The following is a 19,288-nucleotide window of genomic DNA, read 5'->3' as shown; positions in this document are numbered from 1 at the left end:
GAACACTGCATGTCTTTTGTGCAGGGAATAATTTCAAATGATGTTCGATATCAGCTACCATCGCTGTTTTACTGCCTGGTCCTTTAGCATTTTCGGAGAGCTTCGAACAATAGGCAACGCCACTGTTATACAGACAATATAACGGTGTCAGAAGCAGGCTCCTGCTGTACAGGCTCCCCCTGCAAGAGTCCTGCTGTACTTGCTGTTTAAAAGCACGCATCAAATGACATGAGCGCCACAAGAGCCAAATAGAAACGTAGCTTTTATTCAGCATCATGCACAGCATCAGTGTACGATAGTTATTCACATGATGAGTTCAATAGTTCAATGTATTGGGCATAAAAAAGATGTGTTGAGGTACCCTCTAGCTCATCGGAGCTTTCCGAATGTTGCATCCTTGCTAGATACATGGAGGAGACTAGCTGTATATATGCTGTATATGCGTTAATTGTCGTGCAACTAAAAGTAAGCGTGAAATTATTGACGCCTTTCTCACAAACGTTATTATGAGAAGCGTATACGAAGAGGGGAGTCAAGTCATGTAGATCCCATAAACAAAATACAGAAACCGATACTGAAGATTTTTGTTTAAGTTTAATTTGTACAAGCTTTCGCTTGGAGGTCCACGCTTCCTCAGGTAAGAACCTGAGGAAGCGTGGACCTCCACGCGAAAGGTTGTACAAATTGAACTTAAACAAAAATCTTCAGTGTGGGTTTCTGTATTTTGTTTAAACATTATTATCATTAACTTAAGTTTAGCATCGAAATAAATCACTGAGTAACCTCTCAGGATCGTTGCGATAACAACGCGTGACAAACGTCGCCAAAAATGCGCTGATGCCAAAATTAACACTCATTGCAAAATTAGCACAGAGGTGTGCAGGGATCGAAACTTTATATCTTTGATATCACCGTTGAGAACTTCAAACGTGAACCTTTCCAGAGTTTGACAAGTATTTGGTCCGCTAAAGAACAACATAGGAAAGAAACAAAATGAATACTATCATATAGGCCACGAAGTACGAATGCGAAAGGAACAAAAACGGGAGTCGAAGCGCCAATACACACTTGGATTCAATACAGGAAACACGATTTGAAGCAAACAGGAAGGGAGCACGTGATCGGGCCCCTCGTAACTGGAAATTACAACGAACCCGTTGTGAAAGTGGTTCCCTCCCACCACGCTTACCGTACTATGCTCACGTCATGCACCGTCTGGTACCCTTGAGACTTTCTGAACTCGTGCCAGATTTCGTGACGTCCACAGCGATTACTTCAGCGACAAACGAGAGGCTCGCCTTGAGTCAGCAACTTCGGGTCACGCCCCTCGGTCCAGTCAGCTGTTTTGAGTTGACATGCGAAAAAACAAAACGCACAGCGTTGGAAGACTGATAATAAACTGTTTTCTTTTTAAAAATTTTATTAGTGTTCATTGACATTCTTGACTTTTGGATTGGATTGGATTGGAAAAGAAAGAAAAATATGGAGAGGTTAGTCCCGACCCAGTCAGAACTGGCTACTCCAAAACGCGTTTGTGGGTAAACAAAAAGAAAGAAAAAGGTCAGCTAACGCATCATCTGTACGGTCACGCAGAAGTAGAAATGCTGTGGCTGCGGCTCGAATGGGTAATAGCGTCGGTCAACGACGTTTATGATGTTAAGTCTTTATAACGAGCGTTATATCAGGTGCTGTAGTGGTACTGTGAGACACGGAGAATGTAGGGAATGAAGTACAGTCAAACTCCTTTATAGCGAACACCTTTTTAACGGAAATACCACTACGGCAAATTTTTTTGCGGTCCCGCTGGAGCCCTATAGGTCCAATAATGGACATCCTTTTTAACGAAAATACCTTTACTGCAAATTTTTTTTTTGCTGTCCCTTGAGTTTCGTTGTAAAGGAGTTTGACTGTACAATCTGGCCTCCGGCCAACCCAGCGCATCAGCTACGAGCTCTTCAAGCCGTCATCGTCTTTTTAGCAGCAACAGGGCTCCTGCGTGAACTCTGAACATTCATCATCATTCACCATATTCTCCCCCTCAAGCAATGGGATAGGGTGCCGTCTCAGCGGCGAAACATCCCACTACATCATCATCACTTGTTTGTTGTTGTTGTTGCAAGGGCTATTTCACAGCATGCTCCGGAGTTCCATGGCGAGCAATATCACGCATAAGACACGCGACTAACCGGCATGAAGTGTGCGGCCTCAGCGGCGATGTGGCCATTACAACTCTAAATTGCGTCATTGCGTTTTAATCGATGTCAAACTTAAGGTCCTGTTGCAGACTTACTTAACAAAGACCTGCATTGGAAAACAGAAGGTGATTGTCATACGGTATTTTTGTCGTATAATATAAAAACACAAAAACGTGGTGAATACACAATAGAATGTTAAATTGCGAAAAAAAAAAAGTGAGCTGAGTGAGACAGACTTCCATAGCATAAAACACTGAGATTGGCGACACACAAAGCATATAAAATAACGCATCTAAATATGAAAATATGACTCACTGTGAAACTACGTATGTGCATTTTGATTAGTGTATAGTCATTTTGTCCAGATATTGTCTGTACATGGGACATGGATACTGGGTGATCTCCTGCGTGATCACAGGTGAGGGTGTTCCACCGAGTGAACAGAATGGGCAACAAATGTACACTCGAGAATAGAGCGTAAAAACTGAAGGTTGCGTAACTCAAGGAGCGCAAAAACTGAAATCTGAATGTTGAAACGCACCCTCCGACAACAGAACTTCGCTACGTAACACGCTCAAGGCAAACCACTGCGCAGGAAGATACCGCTGTTATCGCTCTTGATTCGAGAAGAGAGGAGGGTGTACGTTTTTTTCTTTTATTTTTTTTATGACAACTGACATAAATGTAAAGTGTCACAGCAAAGCTCACGCCTCTCATTTTCAACAAATTAGGAGAGGAATGATGAATGGCTAGGAGCGTGTAATGCGTTGAACCAATAAGGGTGCAGGATACGTTGTGTCAAGAAATACAAGCTGGAAATGGTCCTGTTGCCCATGAGATCTGACAGGCTGAGCTACTTTTTTTCTTCCATATATTCTCCAATGTTGAAACAGAGCTTGACCGCATCCTCACCAACCGTCGTGCCGAATGACATCGTTCTCGCACCTGATTTGTTGAGAACGGGAGGCGTGCGCCTTTTTGTGACACTTATACCAGCTCGCGTGGTTGAGTGGTTAGCGTGCATGCTGGCCATGTCACGTTGAGACTGGGAGGTGCCCGGGTTCGAATCCCGGTGCCGGCTTTGCTGTCTGAGGTTTTTCCTGGGTTCTCCTCAGACGCTGTCAGACATATGTCGTCATAGTTCCCTTAGAAGTCGACCCAGGACGCACATTCCCGAAGAGTGTTTGTCGTGACCTTGTCCACCTCTGTGAGGCCGAGCTCTTTCATTAGCACCGCGATCACCTTGTGACACTTATGCAGTTATGTTAATTGTCACAAAAACAGGAAAACCTTTGTGAAGTTATATTCGTGGTGCGAGTTTTTAATAGTAGAGCCATATTCCAGCTAAGGTAGTAAAGGCGTGCAAAGCGCGAGATCAGACGAGATGAAGGTGGCGCCGTAAAATACCCCGCAATGCTTTGTTATATCTCACAAAAACTCCACCACATTACACGCTGAAGGCCAACAATTGCACAGAACGACACTGTCCCACGCCTAGTGGAAAGTGTGGGTCGCAGTCTTTTTCTGACAATTAATGTAACTGCATAAGTGTCACAAAAATTTCCAATTTCCAGCAAATCGGGGGGAGAACGATGTCTTTCGGGATGATGCAACACCACCTAGCGGATGATGGTTCGCGCAGAGCGTGTTATACAGTGAATTTCTCTTTTGAGAGGTCTTTTTTGCTAATACATTCTGTACCCTCCTAAAATAGAACTTCACCACATAACACGCTCGAGGCCCCCATTGCCCAGAATGATACAGTTATCACTCCTGACTTGGTAAAAGTGCGTACACCTTTTCGTGACAACTAACATAACTGCATAATACCCAAGCCACACCGCAAACTTTAATGCATTAAACGGAATGGCATTTACTTCACCTCGTAACCAACCATCATCTTGAATGGCATCGTTCTCTCCCCTGATCTGTTGAAAACAGGAGGCGTACGCCTTTTCTGTTACAATTATGTTCTGCATAACTGTCACAAAAAAAGGTGTGTGCCTCCTGTTTTCAACAAATCAGGGGAGAGAACGATGCCATTCAAGATGATGGTTGGTTACGAGGTGAAGTAAATGCCATTCCGTTTAATGCATTAAGTTTGCCGTGTGGCTAGGTTACAAGTGTCACAAAAAGCCCACGCCTTCCGATTCAACAAATGAGGGGAGAGAACGATGTCATTTGGGATGATGGTTGGTTCTCAGCGGGCTATGCAGTGAAGTTCTGTTTTTAGAGTGCTATGTCGTTTTTCGAGGAGAGTTTGCTAATAAAAGAAGGTTGAAATCGGGTTAATTTCATACTGATACATTTACTAAAAGGATGGCCGAGGAAGATGTAGTTTGGAGGCTGACTGGAATGACGAGTCCCTATGCAGCGAAAAAGGCCTCATCATCACGAATTCGTCGTAAAATGTGCAAAACACACCATTCTAAACAGTTACAAAGTCTGGGCATCTTTGACAGATTTCATGACATATCATGTTTCTTTTTTCTCTAATTTCCAGCGCACAATATTTTCCGGAAACGTTTTCACAGCTCTCATTTCCTTGTTACAGTATTCGGCCAACGTTATTGTCTCCAGCTCACGACAGTAATGAACAATAGAAAATCACTTAGTGGTCTTGCTAGCCCTTGACGTAAATTGATGGCCACCATAACTGGACATCCACGAATAGCTTCTTGTACTCCTTCATTGAGTAATCGTGCCTCCCAGCGACGATAAGAATTGTACCTAACACCTGAAAAATTCTGAAGAGTTGAACTACACAAATTTTGAACTTCTACCATGTATAGAGTTGAAAAGCATTACCGCTGTCTCTTTCAATGGCTACTGAAACATACTGAAGGCTACTGAAGTAAAATTTTGCTAATTGCCAGTCACATCACGTGTTCAGGAAGCTCCAAATGCTCTCTACAGGTCCCGAACGATATTAGGGAAATTTTCGGGAGAAACTGTATTTCGTTGGCGCTTCCCCACAGACTTCTGGATAGTGTCGTCCAAATCACAATGCCACTTGTGCCTATGTGGGGCGAGGCCGTGCATGTGAGAGTCGGCAAGGAACCCAGCCTCGGAGAAAAATCGATCCACGTGACGTCGACTACGTCACGATACGTGCATGGATGGTTGGATAATGCGCGTGACGTCACAAGTCTATGACGTCAGGCAGCGTCAGCGCGACGCGTTGGGGATGCGATCGATGCTCCAGTGATGCCAGAGTTGCTCGCCAGGTTCTTTGATTGGAGTAGCGGACAGGTGGAAGGACGACAGAAGGAATCATTTCTCGCACATTTTAACACCTTTTTGGTGCGGGAAGAGCATGCGTCAACAAAGAACAGAATGAGGACGCCGGAATTCTTCGGAGATCAGCTGGTCATGACAGCGGGAATATGACTGTGGTAGGTGTCCACGGTCGTTATCTTTACGTTTACCCGGGGCACACCTGGTAATCAAGTGCGTGATGGAGAGGTGAAGAACTGTCAAAATTGACTGCGGATAAGTTTTATGAAAGGAACAGAAAGCCCCAAATTTTGGTGGAAACGCGATGGTCCGCTCCGACAACCAAGATAGATTAGGGGAAGTTTAGGAAGATGAGTACACAATCTTCTGTGGCTCATCTCATAGAGTCAACAATATAAGATAGATGCCAACATTTCCCTTACAAATATTTTCTTTTCTTTTCAGTGCTTGCCCCGAAGCGCGAATCATCGATGGTATTTTAAATAAACAGGAAATATTTTAGTGTAACCGTTGAATTTTCGGCGCTGTATTTCCAACTCGTTTGTCAGTGATGATGACGATTGGAAGGAGAAACAAAAAGACAAAATTAAGAGAGGTCCTTCAAGTTTCGGAGAGAACACTACAGACATCAGTCTTTTCCTACTGACTTTCATTATTGAACTCTTCACTCTAAAACCATAAAAGTAAATGGCAAGGCTGCGTTAGTTCCTCCCCATCGAGTTTGTTTTGTTTCCGTGGGAGGGAATCTGTGGATTCCTGCTCCTCTATTACCGAGCGCTCTGTCTGCCGGTGTGGCGACACGTTACTGTAACTTCGCCACATAGCACGCTCTTAGCCAATCACCATCCCGGATGACATCGGTCTGCCCCTGATTGGTTAAAAACGGGAGGCGTACGCCTTTTTCGAAACGCGTATGCAGTTCAAAAAAAGGCGTACGCCCGCGCTTTCCACCACTTGGGAGTGATAAAGGTATCATTCTGTGCAATGGTTGGCCTTCACCGTGCTATGTGGTGAAGTTGTGTTTTTAGATTGAAACGGACCGTTCACGAAGTACACTGTTCTGAGGGGAGGGGGGGATGTCGATATTGGCTCGCCGCTGTTCGACACACGCAAGTGGGCATCGTCACCGCTGTTCTGAACTTCACCACCGAGCACGGAAAGCGCGGGGCGTACGCCTCCCATGATGGAAATTGGTGTCCTGGGACTGGAACACCGAAGACACAAAACCTCAAAGGCACACACAAAAAAAAACCTTTTCAGTGATTTCCTACTTTCTTCGTACACCTCCCGTTTTCGATAAATCAGGGGAGGGCACGATATCATTCGGGGTGACGGTTGGCTGTGAGCGTGTTATGCGGTGAAGTTCTGTTTTAAAGGGGGCGGGTACTATATTGCCACGAATCATCTTCGAGAAACTTCCAGAGCAGGCACGAAACCGTATATCTCGTCCCGGCGCATGCTGAAGAAGAAGAAAGAAGCTTCCAGACACATCGCCTGCTCTCTGGCAAATGCACGTGCTGTTTCTGGACCTTTTGGGCGCGACGCTTAAATGCTTGCGCGCTCCAGGCTGGAGCATTCATTCGTGCTTTGGACTCAGTTGTGTTCAGAGAGCTATCACTCTTGTGTTTTTGCTACCAAGTAGTTTAATAAACCGTTTGCTGTTTATTCGACGACTCGCCGGCCCATTTCGCTTCGTGACAATATTTCACCAGCTCCAGCATTTTTCAATGGGATGTACATAGTGTTAGTATTGCGTCATTCATAATGCCACTCTTGTACGTAGCACCATCAACCACAATAAATGTTTTGAAAAAGAAGAAGAAGAAGAAAGAAACAGATCTGCTCCCGTGGCCTTGGTTACGATGATGGCATTACGCGGCGAGACTGGGAGGTGACCCAGGTTCGAAGCCGGGCGCCGATTATGCCGTCTGGATTTGTTCCCTGGACTTTCCTCAGAGGTTTTAAGACAAATGTTGGCACAGTCCCCTGCGAAGTCAGCCTAAGACGCACGATCCCCCCTGCTATAGTCATGATGTTGCCCGCCTGAGCGTCGCCGACTACGGCAAGTAGTTCCATCGTCACCACCACCAAGTACTGACTTACAGTAGTCCTGCCAATTTTACGTATGGTGCTACGTGTCCTGCTTGTGCAGAAAGCTATCTACAGAGGTACCTTCGGAACTACGCGAGTTTCATTCAAAAAAACGCTGGGCAAGTTGTTGCTGCAGCGACACCAGAGGGAGGGCTACGTAACGTTAGCTTGTGCTTGACGATGTTCGTGATTGATCGCAGCGTATCGATGCTTTTTGGGCTATTTATAACGAGCACGCAGCGATTGGACGTTTATGGCTTTCTATTTCTGGGCAACGACAAGAATACCATCTTTGCGAGGCAACACAGGAAAACTATAAAGAAGAACGTCGTTGACGGGAAATCCTGTTTATAAATGCACACAGTCCATTTCAGTCCATGCTAAACACAGGAAACAGCTATACTACTCCGTCCTTGAGAGCCAAAAAAGCTTATCACGGAAAAGTGCTATCGCATACCAGTGAAGTGAGCGTTTGTTGCACGCTCTTAAAACAGAGCTTCACCGCATGATCTGTGTAAAGCGCGGGGCGTACGCCTTTTTTGCGACAATCAACGCAACTACATAAGTGTCACAACAACAACAACAATAATAAATTGAGAAGTGGTGATGACATGGGATGTTCATAAGTGTCACAAAAATGCGCCCGCCTCCCATTTTCAACAAATCAGGAAAAGGGACATTATTAGGAACATTAGGAACGTTATTAATGAGCGTGTTATGAGGTGCAGAGTTCTGTTTAGAGAGCAGCGTCTACAGTCGAAGTCCCGCCTACGCTTGACGACGACTGGCGGGATGCTGCAGACGCTTTGCAGGAAGTAAAAATAACCAGGAATGACAACAGCAACAAATAAGTAATGATGATGAAAAAATTTGGAACCCGAGAAAGGGACAGAGGAGGGACGACACGACACGTTCAGAACGTGTCGTGTCGTCGTCCCTCCTCTGTCCCTTTCTCGGGTTCCAAATTTTTTCACCATGTACCAGCTGGCCTGCACCCTTGCCCTTTTGCCAAGTAATGATGATGTAATGGGACGTTTCGCCGTTGAGGCAGCACCCTATCTCATTGGTTGAATGACAGTAGGAATGACAGCAAGATATCGTATAAATTGAAACAGCACTCGAACTTTTTTTTTCTTTTTCCAAAATGACAGGAAAACGTCTACCATCGTCTTATTTATTTACCATTCTCGAAAGTATCGAATATAAAGAAAAAAGGCAAAGATAACAAAGGCATCCGTCGAAGAGATTGCATTGAAAGGAACAGAAGTCCTTGCTCATTGAGAGAGCTCATTGTGGCGTTACTGCAGCTGATGCACAGCACCCATGGGCCTTCGCAGGATTTTTTTTTCACGGAAGGGCAAAAAGCTTTCAAGGGGAGGCAAAGCGTGCAACCAATGGACACTGGACAATGGAATGACGACAATCGAAACCTCTGATATGCAGGGGGATCCGTTAGATAAGATTCGGATTATTTTGACGACAACTGACTGACGACCTGCGAGTAAGGCGCGGGCAATTACCCACAGGCGGTGATGTTGTAGCCCTAGATGGGGGCTACGCCCCCCCCCCCTTGCCCCCCTCACAGAACGCCCATGGCAGGACCCGACAGCTTCATCTTGAAGGTCGAAAGACTTATTAATTCAACGAAACCTGGGTCACTGCAGGCCAAAGAAGTACCGTAGGCAATGTGTGACAGAGACAGACACCTTCGTGAAGTCTGCACGGCAAGCCGATAGGTTGAGAGACGTACTACTGCACTCTTAAAAAAAGAGTGTACTTTAACTCCTTTCCTTGACACATATATAACACCCTTTTGGAGAGTACAATTACGCTCAAAAGGATGTCTCCTCACTCCCTCAAGCGAGTAGCATAACACCTTCTCCCTGCCGGGGAGTAATATTACTCTCCAGTAGGGAGAAATGTGTTATGCTACTCCCTTGGGGGAGTGAGGAGACACTCTTTTGAGCGTAATGGGCATAGGCCTAAACAAAGCGGAGACTGCCATTATGGAACGGATAAAAATTGAAATTGTCAGAACCAGATTTGTCTATGCAGACCAAATTGGATTAGAAAAACTTCCGAACTATAGGAAGCAGGAATTCCAGTAGCGTAGCCAGCAAAATATTTCGGGAGGGGTTCTGTGGGGACTTTACATGGGACAGGAGGATTTCACCCCCTTGCCCTCTCCCAAATGCACTACCAAGGGTACGATTTCGGGGAGTTTTCAACTCCCCCCCCCCCCCCTCTTGGCTACGCCACTGAAGGATTCATTGGAGGCGACAACGGTTTGGACACGGACTAACACGCACAGAGACACGTCGCAACTTTACCAACTCAACCATATTTTACTACAAAAATGACAGAACTTCTTCTGCCCAAGACAGAACTTCTTCCGTGATTTTTGTAGTAAAACATGGTTGAAAGTTGCAACGTGTCTCTGTGCGTGTTAGTCCGCGTCCAAACCGTTATCGCCTCCAAATGAATATGTATGTACCAACCGGCCCCTTTAGTTCTATTCTAGGAAGCAGAGATCCGTAATGGAGATGCAGATATGCAGGTGCGCAACTAGTTCGTCATGATGTGTCTAGGTCGGACCACTTAGCACCATTGTTGTCCCTTCCGTTCAAGAACCGCTACAAATTTTCCTTTCGTGGTGATATCCAATCCATAGTTTCAATGTCAAAACTGCGTGTACCGCTCAATGGCTGTATTTTCTGACGAGAACACTTTATTGCAGTGGTTATGATGACAACGAACAGCGAACGCCTTACTTTTGCATTGTAGTGCGTATTCTGGTCGCGAAGGACGATTTCACTGGCTCCGACAGCTCTGCAACCAAGAAGTCCTGTCAACATCCGATATATTGGTCCGTCCGGTTCCAGTATAGGCTACGGTGACAGGGTACCCTGATGAAGTCGTGCGATTGATCGTCTGGAATGCTTACCGGGATGTAGTAAGGAAGAAACAGAAAGAAGGAAGGGCTAGGAAGAAATAGGGATAAAACCGGAAGACCGTCCGTTTTAATTCGGCGCTGCCACCGGTTGCCTCGTAAAGTGAAGAAGGTGACCGTACCATCTTTACCACTGCCGGCAAACCGTCCGAATTGCCCACGAGGATCAATCAACACAGGAAATCACGTCAGATGATTGCATGAATGGCATACCTACAAATGAAAAATACACGTATGAAACCCGCAGCACGCCAAGCAATACCACTACAAGAGCAGTCACCGTTACAGATCTTAACAGCATCACTATTGAGTATCAGCGACAGTTGCGAGATTGGATGACCATCTTACACCTTTTGACAGCAATTGTATTCATCCTTCACCGTAACTGAAAATGCTGTTATGGCATAGGAAGCCTCCGCGTTACGTACACTTTCAGAAGTTGCGAACCGAACAGGGGAAAATACGGCACGTATCTGTAGTAGTTGGTGTAAGCTTGGAATGGTCAAACTACCAGTGCAAGAGTAGAAAAGACACAACACGCACATTGCACTCCCAAGCAATTTTTTTATTGCACAGATAATTTTTTTATTGCCATTTTTGTTGGGTCCGTGTTTGCCCCGCGTCTGGGTGCATGCACACAGACGCGGGGCAAACACGGGCCCAACAAAAATGGACGGACCCTAGGGGCATGTGACGTCACCTTCAAAAATGCCTTGGAAAAGAAAGGAGAACCTAAAGTGTTCAGGTACTTGAACGACCGCATTGTTCTTTATGAGAACCTGACTAGAGAATTCGGAAAGAGAGCGGCAGAGGTTGAAATTGTTGAGAATTTCAAGGCGGGAAGGATGGGGCCTGGGCTTTACCTCCGAAGGATCTTCGGAAGGGGTGCTGCAACATTTACACTTGCTCTTTCAACTGAAAGTGGGTGACTGAGCAACTGGGTGAAGTGTGCTGATCATACAGACCAATATCAGTGAAGAAGCGACTTGCCTTTGGAGTAACTACATTCCAAGATAATTAAGAGAGCCGTCCAAGCATGTCGCATTTCTTCCATCGCAGCATGGAAGAAAGTTTTTGCACGTAGATTGAGAAACTTATGGAGCGTGGTATCCACAAAGGTTGCTGGTTGAGGTAGCAGAATCACTCCCGTGGAAGAAGATAAAAAGAAGCTTGAACAAGAGAGAAGTAAAAGAGCGAGATGCACGTACGACAAAATGTGCGACGCGTCGGACGCAGAGCATACTGGGACGGATTCTTCCGAAAAGGTCGTCGCAGTGGCCCTGTACGCTACGACGCGTCGCGGTGCGAAAAAAAAAATACTTGAATATATCCGCTCCCGTCGGCGGGTTGTCGTGCGGAGATGGTGACGTGACGAACCAAGCAATCAATAGGCGCGTTTACGTGAACTCGACAGGAGCGGGTCGAGTTGGCTAGCGGGTTAAGTCGAACCCGACCCGACCTGTTTACATGAACTAACTTCAACCGGAGGCGATCGCAGCGGCGCCTAGCTAGTCGAGCGTCGAGCCTAGCCCGAGCGTGTCGAGTCGAGTCAACCTAATCCCCTGCTGTCGGGTTGACTCAACTTGTACAGGAAGACCATTGTCATCAGGCCCTCCAGAAGACTTCAAACTCGATGCGACGCGGGGTCAACACGACCCGACAGCGTTTACATGAGCAGGTCGAACCCGACGACTTAACTCGACATGCTTCTGTCGACTTCATGTGAACGCATCTCATGATGGCTTTCACTCAGCATGGCAGCACCTATGCAATAATCTGCTATCACGTCGACATGGCAACGCGATTATTGTGATCGCGCTCACGCTGCAGCGAGGTACCGTGTACTTGCTTAGTGCACTCATGCTGGGACGTCACGCAGCGGTACTAACGGGAACCACTGTAGGGCTCCAACGAAATGAGTTCCCTTCACAACCATTATCGTGTGAGTCCGCACTCATCTTGTCGCGAGGTCGCAGTTTTTTTCTACATCGGTCTGACGTTGATGCTCAAAGTGCTACTACACAGACGCACTTGCTTTCGGGCCGTTTTGCATAAGGACATTTTCATTTCTATTTTTGCCGGTCAGAGTCAAGAGTAAATGCTGTAAATGTGCGGTACATAAATGGGTACCTGTGCGTCTATGTTGCAACCGCGCCTGCCACATACTCACTGTTATGCAAAACAAGTTTTTGAGTAGGTGATTTTGGGCTGGCACTGGTGCGTATATGCGCGTTGACTTGGCCAAATCGCTCATGTCGCCCGAGCATTCAGTTTTATTGATTAGTTGCTGCGTGAGTACTTCGCCTATATACCACCCATCAGTGGCCTTTGATGGCCATATTTGAAATGGTAAGACAGTAGGCGTGAAGTGTAGCAGGAACGTCCTATGTACACAGTGTACGTCCTATGTACACACTTCGAACGCTCTGATCCAGTCGCCCCAATCTTCAACTTTCACGTTTGTTTGTTCGTTTGTTTTGCTAAAAGCGTAGCTAGGAACCTATATAGGCTAAAGGCGGGGGGGGGGGGAGATATATATTTATAAGACGAAAAGGAAAAAAAAACGGGGGAAAGGTCAGCCAAACGGGAGGTCGGCTTGCTATTCCGGAAATAAATAAATAAATAAAATTAACAAATAAGAAATAAATAAAAAGAAAAGAAAAGGAATTACGAAATAAATGATAAACTAACAAAGGATGAAAGAAGGATGAGGTAGATTAAAGACAAAGATGAAAACAAAAACAAAAGATTACTGACAAACGGTGAAAGAATGATGAGATGGATCACAGAAGATGACTGATGACAGAAGATGATAAAAGGAAAGCATGAGGTTAATGCGTTGAGGGTGAGAGTGGGGCACAGAAGAATGAGATTGCACGACTGAGTTCACAGGCTGTTCATAAGACCTGAATCGCTCAAGAAAGTCAGAACTGCTTTGGTCACAGACCGCTGTGTGTGATGTCGTACTGGGCCGAGCAGAGTGGCCAGGGAAAAGTCCGTACACCGCAGCTCGAGTAGGCGTCGTCTCAGCGTGGCTCGAGGGGTGTCGAGTCTGTGACAGCGAGGAGAAGGTGTGGAATATCAGCTTCAACAGCGCAAGTGGGGCATTTGGGCGACTGGAGAAGACCTATTTTACAGAGAAGTAGAGGTGTCCTGGCGGCATTAAGGCGTAGTCGATGTAAAATGAACGCTTCTTGGCGCGAGCAGTGGTGTGTGGCAACGAAATCCATCGACGGGTCGACAGACCGGAGATGGTCGTTCAGTCGGACAGCGTCCTCTTGAAACTGCCGAGTGCCGTTATGACGGAGTCGCTGTGTCTTTAACCGACACGATTAGGCTGAAAGTGGTAGGAGACAGTTATTGGAGGTGCCGTCCCCATGTGCCCGACGTGCTAAGGCGTCTGCGCGGGTGTTTCCGTGCAGGCCGATGTGACATGGGTACCAATTGGAAACACAGGCTATGACCAAAGGATAGAAGTCGGTTGTATATTGCGACTATCATGGTGTCTAGGCCACCGATTGTTCTGGAACAATAATTTGCTAGAAGTTCTAGCGCCACCTTACTGCCAGTGAACACAACCCAAGCGCCAGGCGCTGATACCGCTATGTGGTTCAACGCGGTCAGTATGGCGAAGAGCTCGGACTCAGTAGATGACGTTTCGTAGGGGAGCTTGTGCGCAACTTCAAGGTTTTCATGTGGCATATAAAAGGCTGCAGTGGATCCGCCTTGAGACACTGATCCATCAGTGTACACAGGGAGTCGTTGAGAGTACGCTGAGTTAAGGTGCTCCAGTGTAAGTTGGTGAGCAACAACGGGAGGTACAGAGTTTTTCTTCAGAAGACCAGGAATGTGGTCACATACAAGAGGCCTCATGAAGAGTCCACATTGGCGGGGCATAGGAAAGCACTGATGGTGTGGTGGGGAGGTGCACTTTCAGGCGGTCAACAGCAATACCAATGCTAGAGTCCGGGCAGTCAATATCAATAAGCCGAAGATGATGGTAAGGGTGCTAAAGGCAGCATAGCTACCTGACACGGTCTGATCACCGTAGCACGACAATGTAGCGATCGTTGTCGTTATATTTAAAGTTCGCGCGCTCCAAACCGGGTGTGTAGGCTCGCGCAAGCGCTCGTGGCGAATCTCTGTTCGTAGTGACGCTATGCATGGTAGCGCGCGTTCTGGGGTAAAGACAAGTTGAAGACCTGGCGCGCTTCGTTATCAAACAGGAGTAATTTTAACTTGTGGGCTGTGACAAGCGAGATACAATGCTTGGCTACTTATTTTATTCGGGATGATTTAATTTGTTGTGTTCATTGTAGCTAAACATGAAGCCAATGGAATTAAAATTGATTGATTTGATGCGCTCAGTCCGGTGATCAACGGTGAATAAATCATTTCCATCGACCGCTGCCTACTTTTATTGGTGCTTTTCACTGATTACCGAGAACCAGCAGCCACTGAAGCTAACTAGGCGGCAAAGACGTCTCTAATTGCTCAACACTACTTTTCTCCTTCGGAGTACGGGCTAGAGAGTTTTGCATTATGCGCAAAATTTTAATTTGCTCGTCGCTCTCGCAGCTATAATAGGCGTCACGTATTAAGGCTTTTAAAAAAATATGAAACGAAACAAAACAATGGGGATATTTATTGTGCTCCCAATCCGTTTATCAAAATTCAAAACCGTAACCGTGTGTGATTCATGCTCCATCAAACATATACGCATTATGAAGAAATACGCTCAGACAAACGGTGCCCCTGCATGACATTCAGTCTCGATCAGGGTCGCTACAAACAAGTTTTATTATCAAGTAACTCGGCTGTACATGTCTGTGTGTGATACTTGACATTATATCGTGAGTGCACTAATATATGGCGTAATCAACATTGCGTGTGTTGTTGGTTCTTGATTTCGTGGCCGTGAAAGTGCGATCATTCATAGCAACTCGTGTGAGACCCGCCTCGCAACGTTGTTGTCGATGATCTGGCAATATTAAGCTGCTCAAAATATCGTGATCGCGGATGTGATATACACTGCGCGATATCGACCTTCACCTGAGTTCAAAGTGAGTGTGAGGTCGATACGCCTTATCAGATAATTGTGATCGTGAGTGATCCTGAGTCAAAATGCCGACATCTGGTGGTGAGCTCGACAAAAAAAGAAAAAGATAAAATATGGCGGGCTGCTTGCGTCCAGACTGCAGAATACAACGAGAGACTGATTTTATCGTGTGGCGTGTGAAAAAGAACTGAACGAATTGTTCTCGTTTTAAGTGTAAGCGAATGTAGTTGTGGCCACGCTGTTCCAACAACACGGCAGTCCAGAGTAATATGTCGCACGTCGCATGTAAATGTTTAAGTCTGCCTTCCTCCCGAAAGAGCAGGTGGTGATGGTGCTGGTGAAAGGGTACAGAGGTGGGCAACGTCACGACCGACTGACGCCCTGGGCCGACTTCTAAGGGAACTGTGCCGACATATATATCTGAAAGCGTCTGAGGAAAACCCAGGAAAACCCCAGACATCACAGCCGGCACCAGGATTCGAACCCGGGTACCTCCCAGTCTCGACGTGACATGGCCAGCATGCTCACCACTGAGCCACGCGTTTATTTGAGAGACAAAATGCCACGGATTGAGATGGATTTACCCTAATATCGCCTGTTAAAGGGACTATCGCACAGACTGCTAGCGGTCCACAAACACCTATTTAAAGTTACACGTGCAATAAAAGTTTTTCATGAGTTACGATTACAGCGGATGTGTTCTGACATTTCTAGTCGTTTGTGTCTTGCCTAGAGTATGAACATTACGAATAGGGAATCTGCACGAACAGATCGTTTTCCCCCTCTCCCTTTTGAAGCTCGAAGCACGATTTTAGCACTTATGAACGTTGCGTGCCGCATCACTCTCCCACTGTATCCCTTGATGTGGTGGCGGCGGCATGCCGGTGTTGGCCTAACTCAGGCACTAGCGCTACTGGCAAGGCATGCACCATCCCAGACAAATCGGAATCCAAAGCACGATGCGTGCCAAAAAGAGCCGTAAAGATAGATCGCCCCAACCGTGATCTCATTGTCTACGTCACATGCCTGCAAAGGTGGCGTCACGTCCCAGGGACAGCCAACTGTTTTTATGACGTCACATAACGATCCCATATGGAACCCTATGAAATATGCAGTGGCGGCGGTGCGTGACCCACCGTCGTCAGTGGGCTTTTTGTGTTTAGTGTTCCTGAGGTGATAATGGCAAAGCGTTGGGGCCTCGCGTGCCCGATCACTTGGCATGCGGCCTTGATGGCGATGTGACGTGCTCTACTGGAGGTGGGTCCCCGGGCATGTTGTTCACGTATGCCCGGGATGTGCGTGCCGATCAAGGACGCGGAAATATTTGGCTCGTATTTTTAGGAGAGTTACGCTGACACTATTACTCACTCTAAGCTCCGGGAGGAGCTCTGGTCCCCGGCCAAGTTCACCATGAACAACACAATGTGCAAAGTAAGAGTTGAGATGCAAGTAAGAATGCGCGCGCATAGCACGACTTCTGCATGCGAAAGCGTGAATAGAGCGAAAAAAAAAAAAGAGTTATATAATAAAGACAGGCAGGAAGGTTGCACGCTACCCCCAAGAACAATTAACATTATTGCGTGATACTTGTTTGATGCCCTTAGTATGAGGCGGTAATAGTTTGCGTCATGAACGCACCATAAGTCAAGGTCACGGCACCGTTTAAGTATTTACTTGTTTGGTACGTATATGGGTTGAGAGTGGTCAACCTAAGAAAACTTGGCTTCAATTCTATTTCGTGACAGTCATCACAGAGTGTCATATGTAGTCCGTGGCTTTCGTTGATTAGTGTTGACACACTGCTGGACTTTGCACTTTAGGTGACAATCCAATTTCTGAGTGATATGGTTTGCTACGCATTAAGACTTCAATTGTTGTATCAAAATGCAGCTCGCTCCCAGCTCGACACCGTTCAGTGTTTTAAAGCAATTACTTTCATACCTCGGCAAAACCCACTCATGAGCATGCTCACTCATGCTCAATGTGGCGAATGAGCTGAGCGCGAGATGAGTGGGTATGAGTGAGCAAAAGGAGAGCTGAGCAGGGAGTGAGTGAGCATGAGTATGCAAAGGAGGAGATGAGCATGAGGAAAACTCACTCATGAGAATGCTCATTCATGCTCAATGTGGCGAATGAGCTGAGCGTGAGTTAGCTGAAATGATCCTCAAATTGGGTGAACTGAGCATGAGTAACGCTCACACACAGTGAAATGAGCAGTCCGATGCCACCCCCCACCCCGTACTTGTGATTCCAGATAAACAACTGCCTCACACCTTACAACACACCCTACATGGATTCACTTTTACTTAACTTTACCTTACTCCCGTCTCACAACCACATTTCACCCTGACGTATTCCCCATCACATGAGCTCAACTCTCCTCATATCATGCGCTTCACGCACTTGACAACCTGAGATTTGTGCGATGAGACGGCAAACGAGGACCAGAGGCAACGCCGTGCGCGCGAACGTGAGCACTCAGAGAGCTCAGCCAGAGATGAGAAGCCGAGCCGAAGATGAGTGAGCAAGCCGAAAGCTGAGCAATGAGTGAGCAAACTGAGAGCTGAGCATCGAGTGAGTGAGCAAGCGGAGAGGAGAGCACGGAGTGAGAGAGTACGAGTGAGCGGCAGTCATGAGTGCCGACCACTGATGGCTTTATAGGGCCAACCACCATGTACTTCCGTCCGTACCGCTATAGGACCACGTGGCAGTGACCACGTGACTAAAATTTATCGTCAACGATGTCCCTATAAAGCTACCCCAACAACAACAACTTTATTTAAATGATGATGAGAGGGGAGTTTCATCGCCAGGACCGACACCCTACCCCATTGCTGGCGGTAATGTGGTGAAATGGAATATTGAGTCGCCGCATTTAAACGCGTTTTGCACACTGCCCTTTTTGATGCAGCTGTTTTTTTTTTCTTGCTTCGTGAAGTACTTTCACAGGTGTTATCATCTTTAGTTTTTCACAGTGCTATAAGCACTTTACGTTCCATGATAGGACCATGTGCTGAGCCACCGTTCTAATTACGATTATCACATTGAGCGCTCTTATTTAAATGCGTTCTTTATTTCACTCCAGTTGGCAATTAAAATGCCAGCCATTCAACAAAGAACACGCCGCCTGCATTGTCTGGAGAACTTTCTCGATGAGGAGACCGCGCAACTGTTGCGAAGCTGCCACAACAGAAGCAGCCATCGGAGGATTCGAAGCAATCTATTTGGTGCAGCGCACGTGACGATCTCTCAGTGGGCGGACCGCGTCAGCCCTGACGTCAGGAGTCATCTCAAAAGAGGCGCCAAAAATACGTTCGCTATTTTAAATACAACAAACCTCGCGTAGCCGGCCTGCGCTCCAGCAATCGTGTTCAGATTGTATGCAAAGAGAGGGAGCGCTATGCTTCTCCCTATTATCACTATTAGTAATCGTGGGCGTGCTTACAAACGCCTACGATGGTTTTCCAATCGTACTCTGAAACCCGAGGAGACGCACGACGGCAACGAGAAAATTCCGACGCAAATGGAGCGGAACAGCGAACAAAGGAAAACCGCGTTGGGGTGGTACAGGGGAGGGGGATGAAAAGGGGGGAAAGTGGGAGTGAAAGGTAAAGAGCTGCTATGTTTCACACAGTGTAATGCACAGACCAGCGTAATGTCATTCACAGACGTGGATGAATTCAAATGACGAGAAAGAATTGCTTGACCAGCGTGCACGGTTAGGCTATCAAATTCACGGGCCTTTTTTTTCTGTTC

At 46.6% G+C, this 19,288-nt stretch overlaps 1 protein-coding gene across 4 annotated transcripts in view; it reads right to left on the bottom strand.

Moving 5' to 3' along the window:
• Positions 1-19,288, bottom strand: part of LOC135377616 (probable nuclear hormone receptor HR38) — a 54,850-nt gene that overhangs the window by 21,793 nt on the left and 13,769 nt on the right. The window contains exons 2-5 of one of the 4 annotated variants that reach the window (XM_064610163.1): positions 10,596-10,686; positions 10,468-10,504; positions 10,295-10,352; positions 1,190-1,340 (exon numbers count right to left, since the gene is read on the bottom strand). The gene's annotated coding sequence lies outside the window, so the exon portion shown is untranslated. Of the gene's footprint in view, positions 1-1,189; positions 1,341-10,294; positions 10,505-10,595; positions 10,722-19,288 lie in introns of those variants that run through there. The other 3 variants (XM_064610161.1, XM_064610164.1, XM_064610162.1) reach the window with 3 other exon arrangements.

This window comes from Ornithodoros turicata, chromosome 1 (genome assembly GCF_037126465.1).
Source record: "Ornithodoros turicata isolate Travis chromosome 1, ASM3712646v1, whole genome shotgun sequence".
Classification (NCBI taxonomy): Eukaryota; Metazoa; Arthropoda; class Arachnida; order Ixodida; family Argasidae; genus Ornithodoros; species Ornithodoros turicata.
This window is presented reverse-complemented; position numbering and strand designations above follow the sequence as displayed.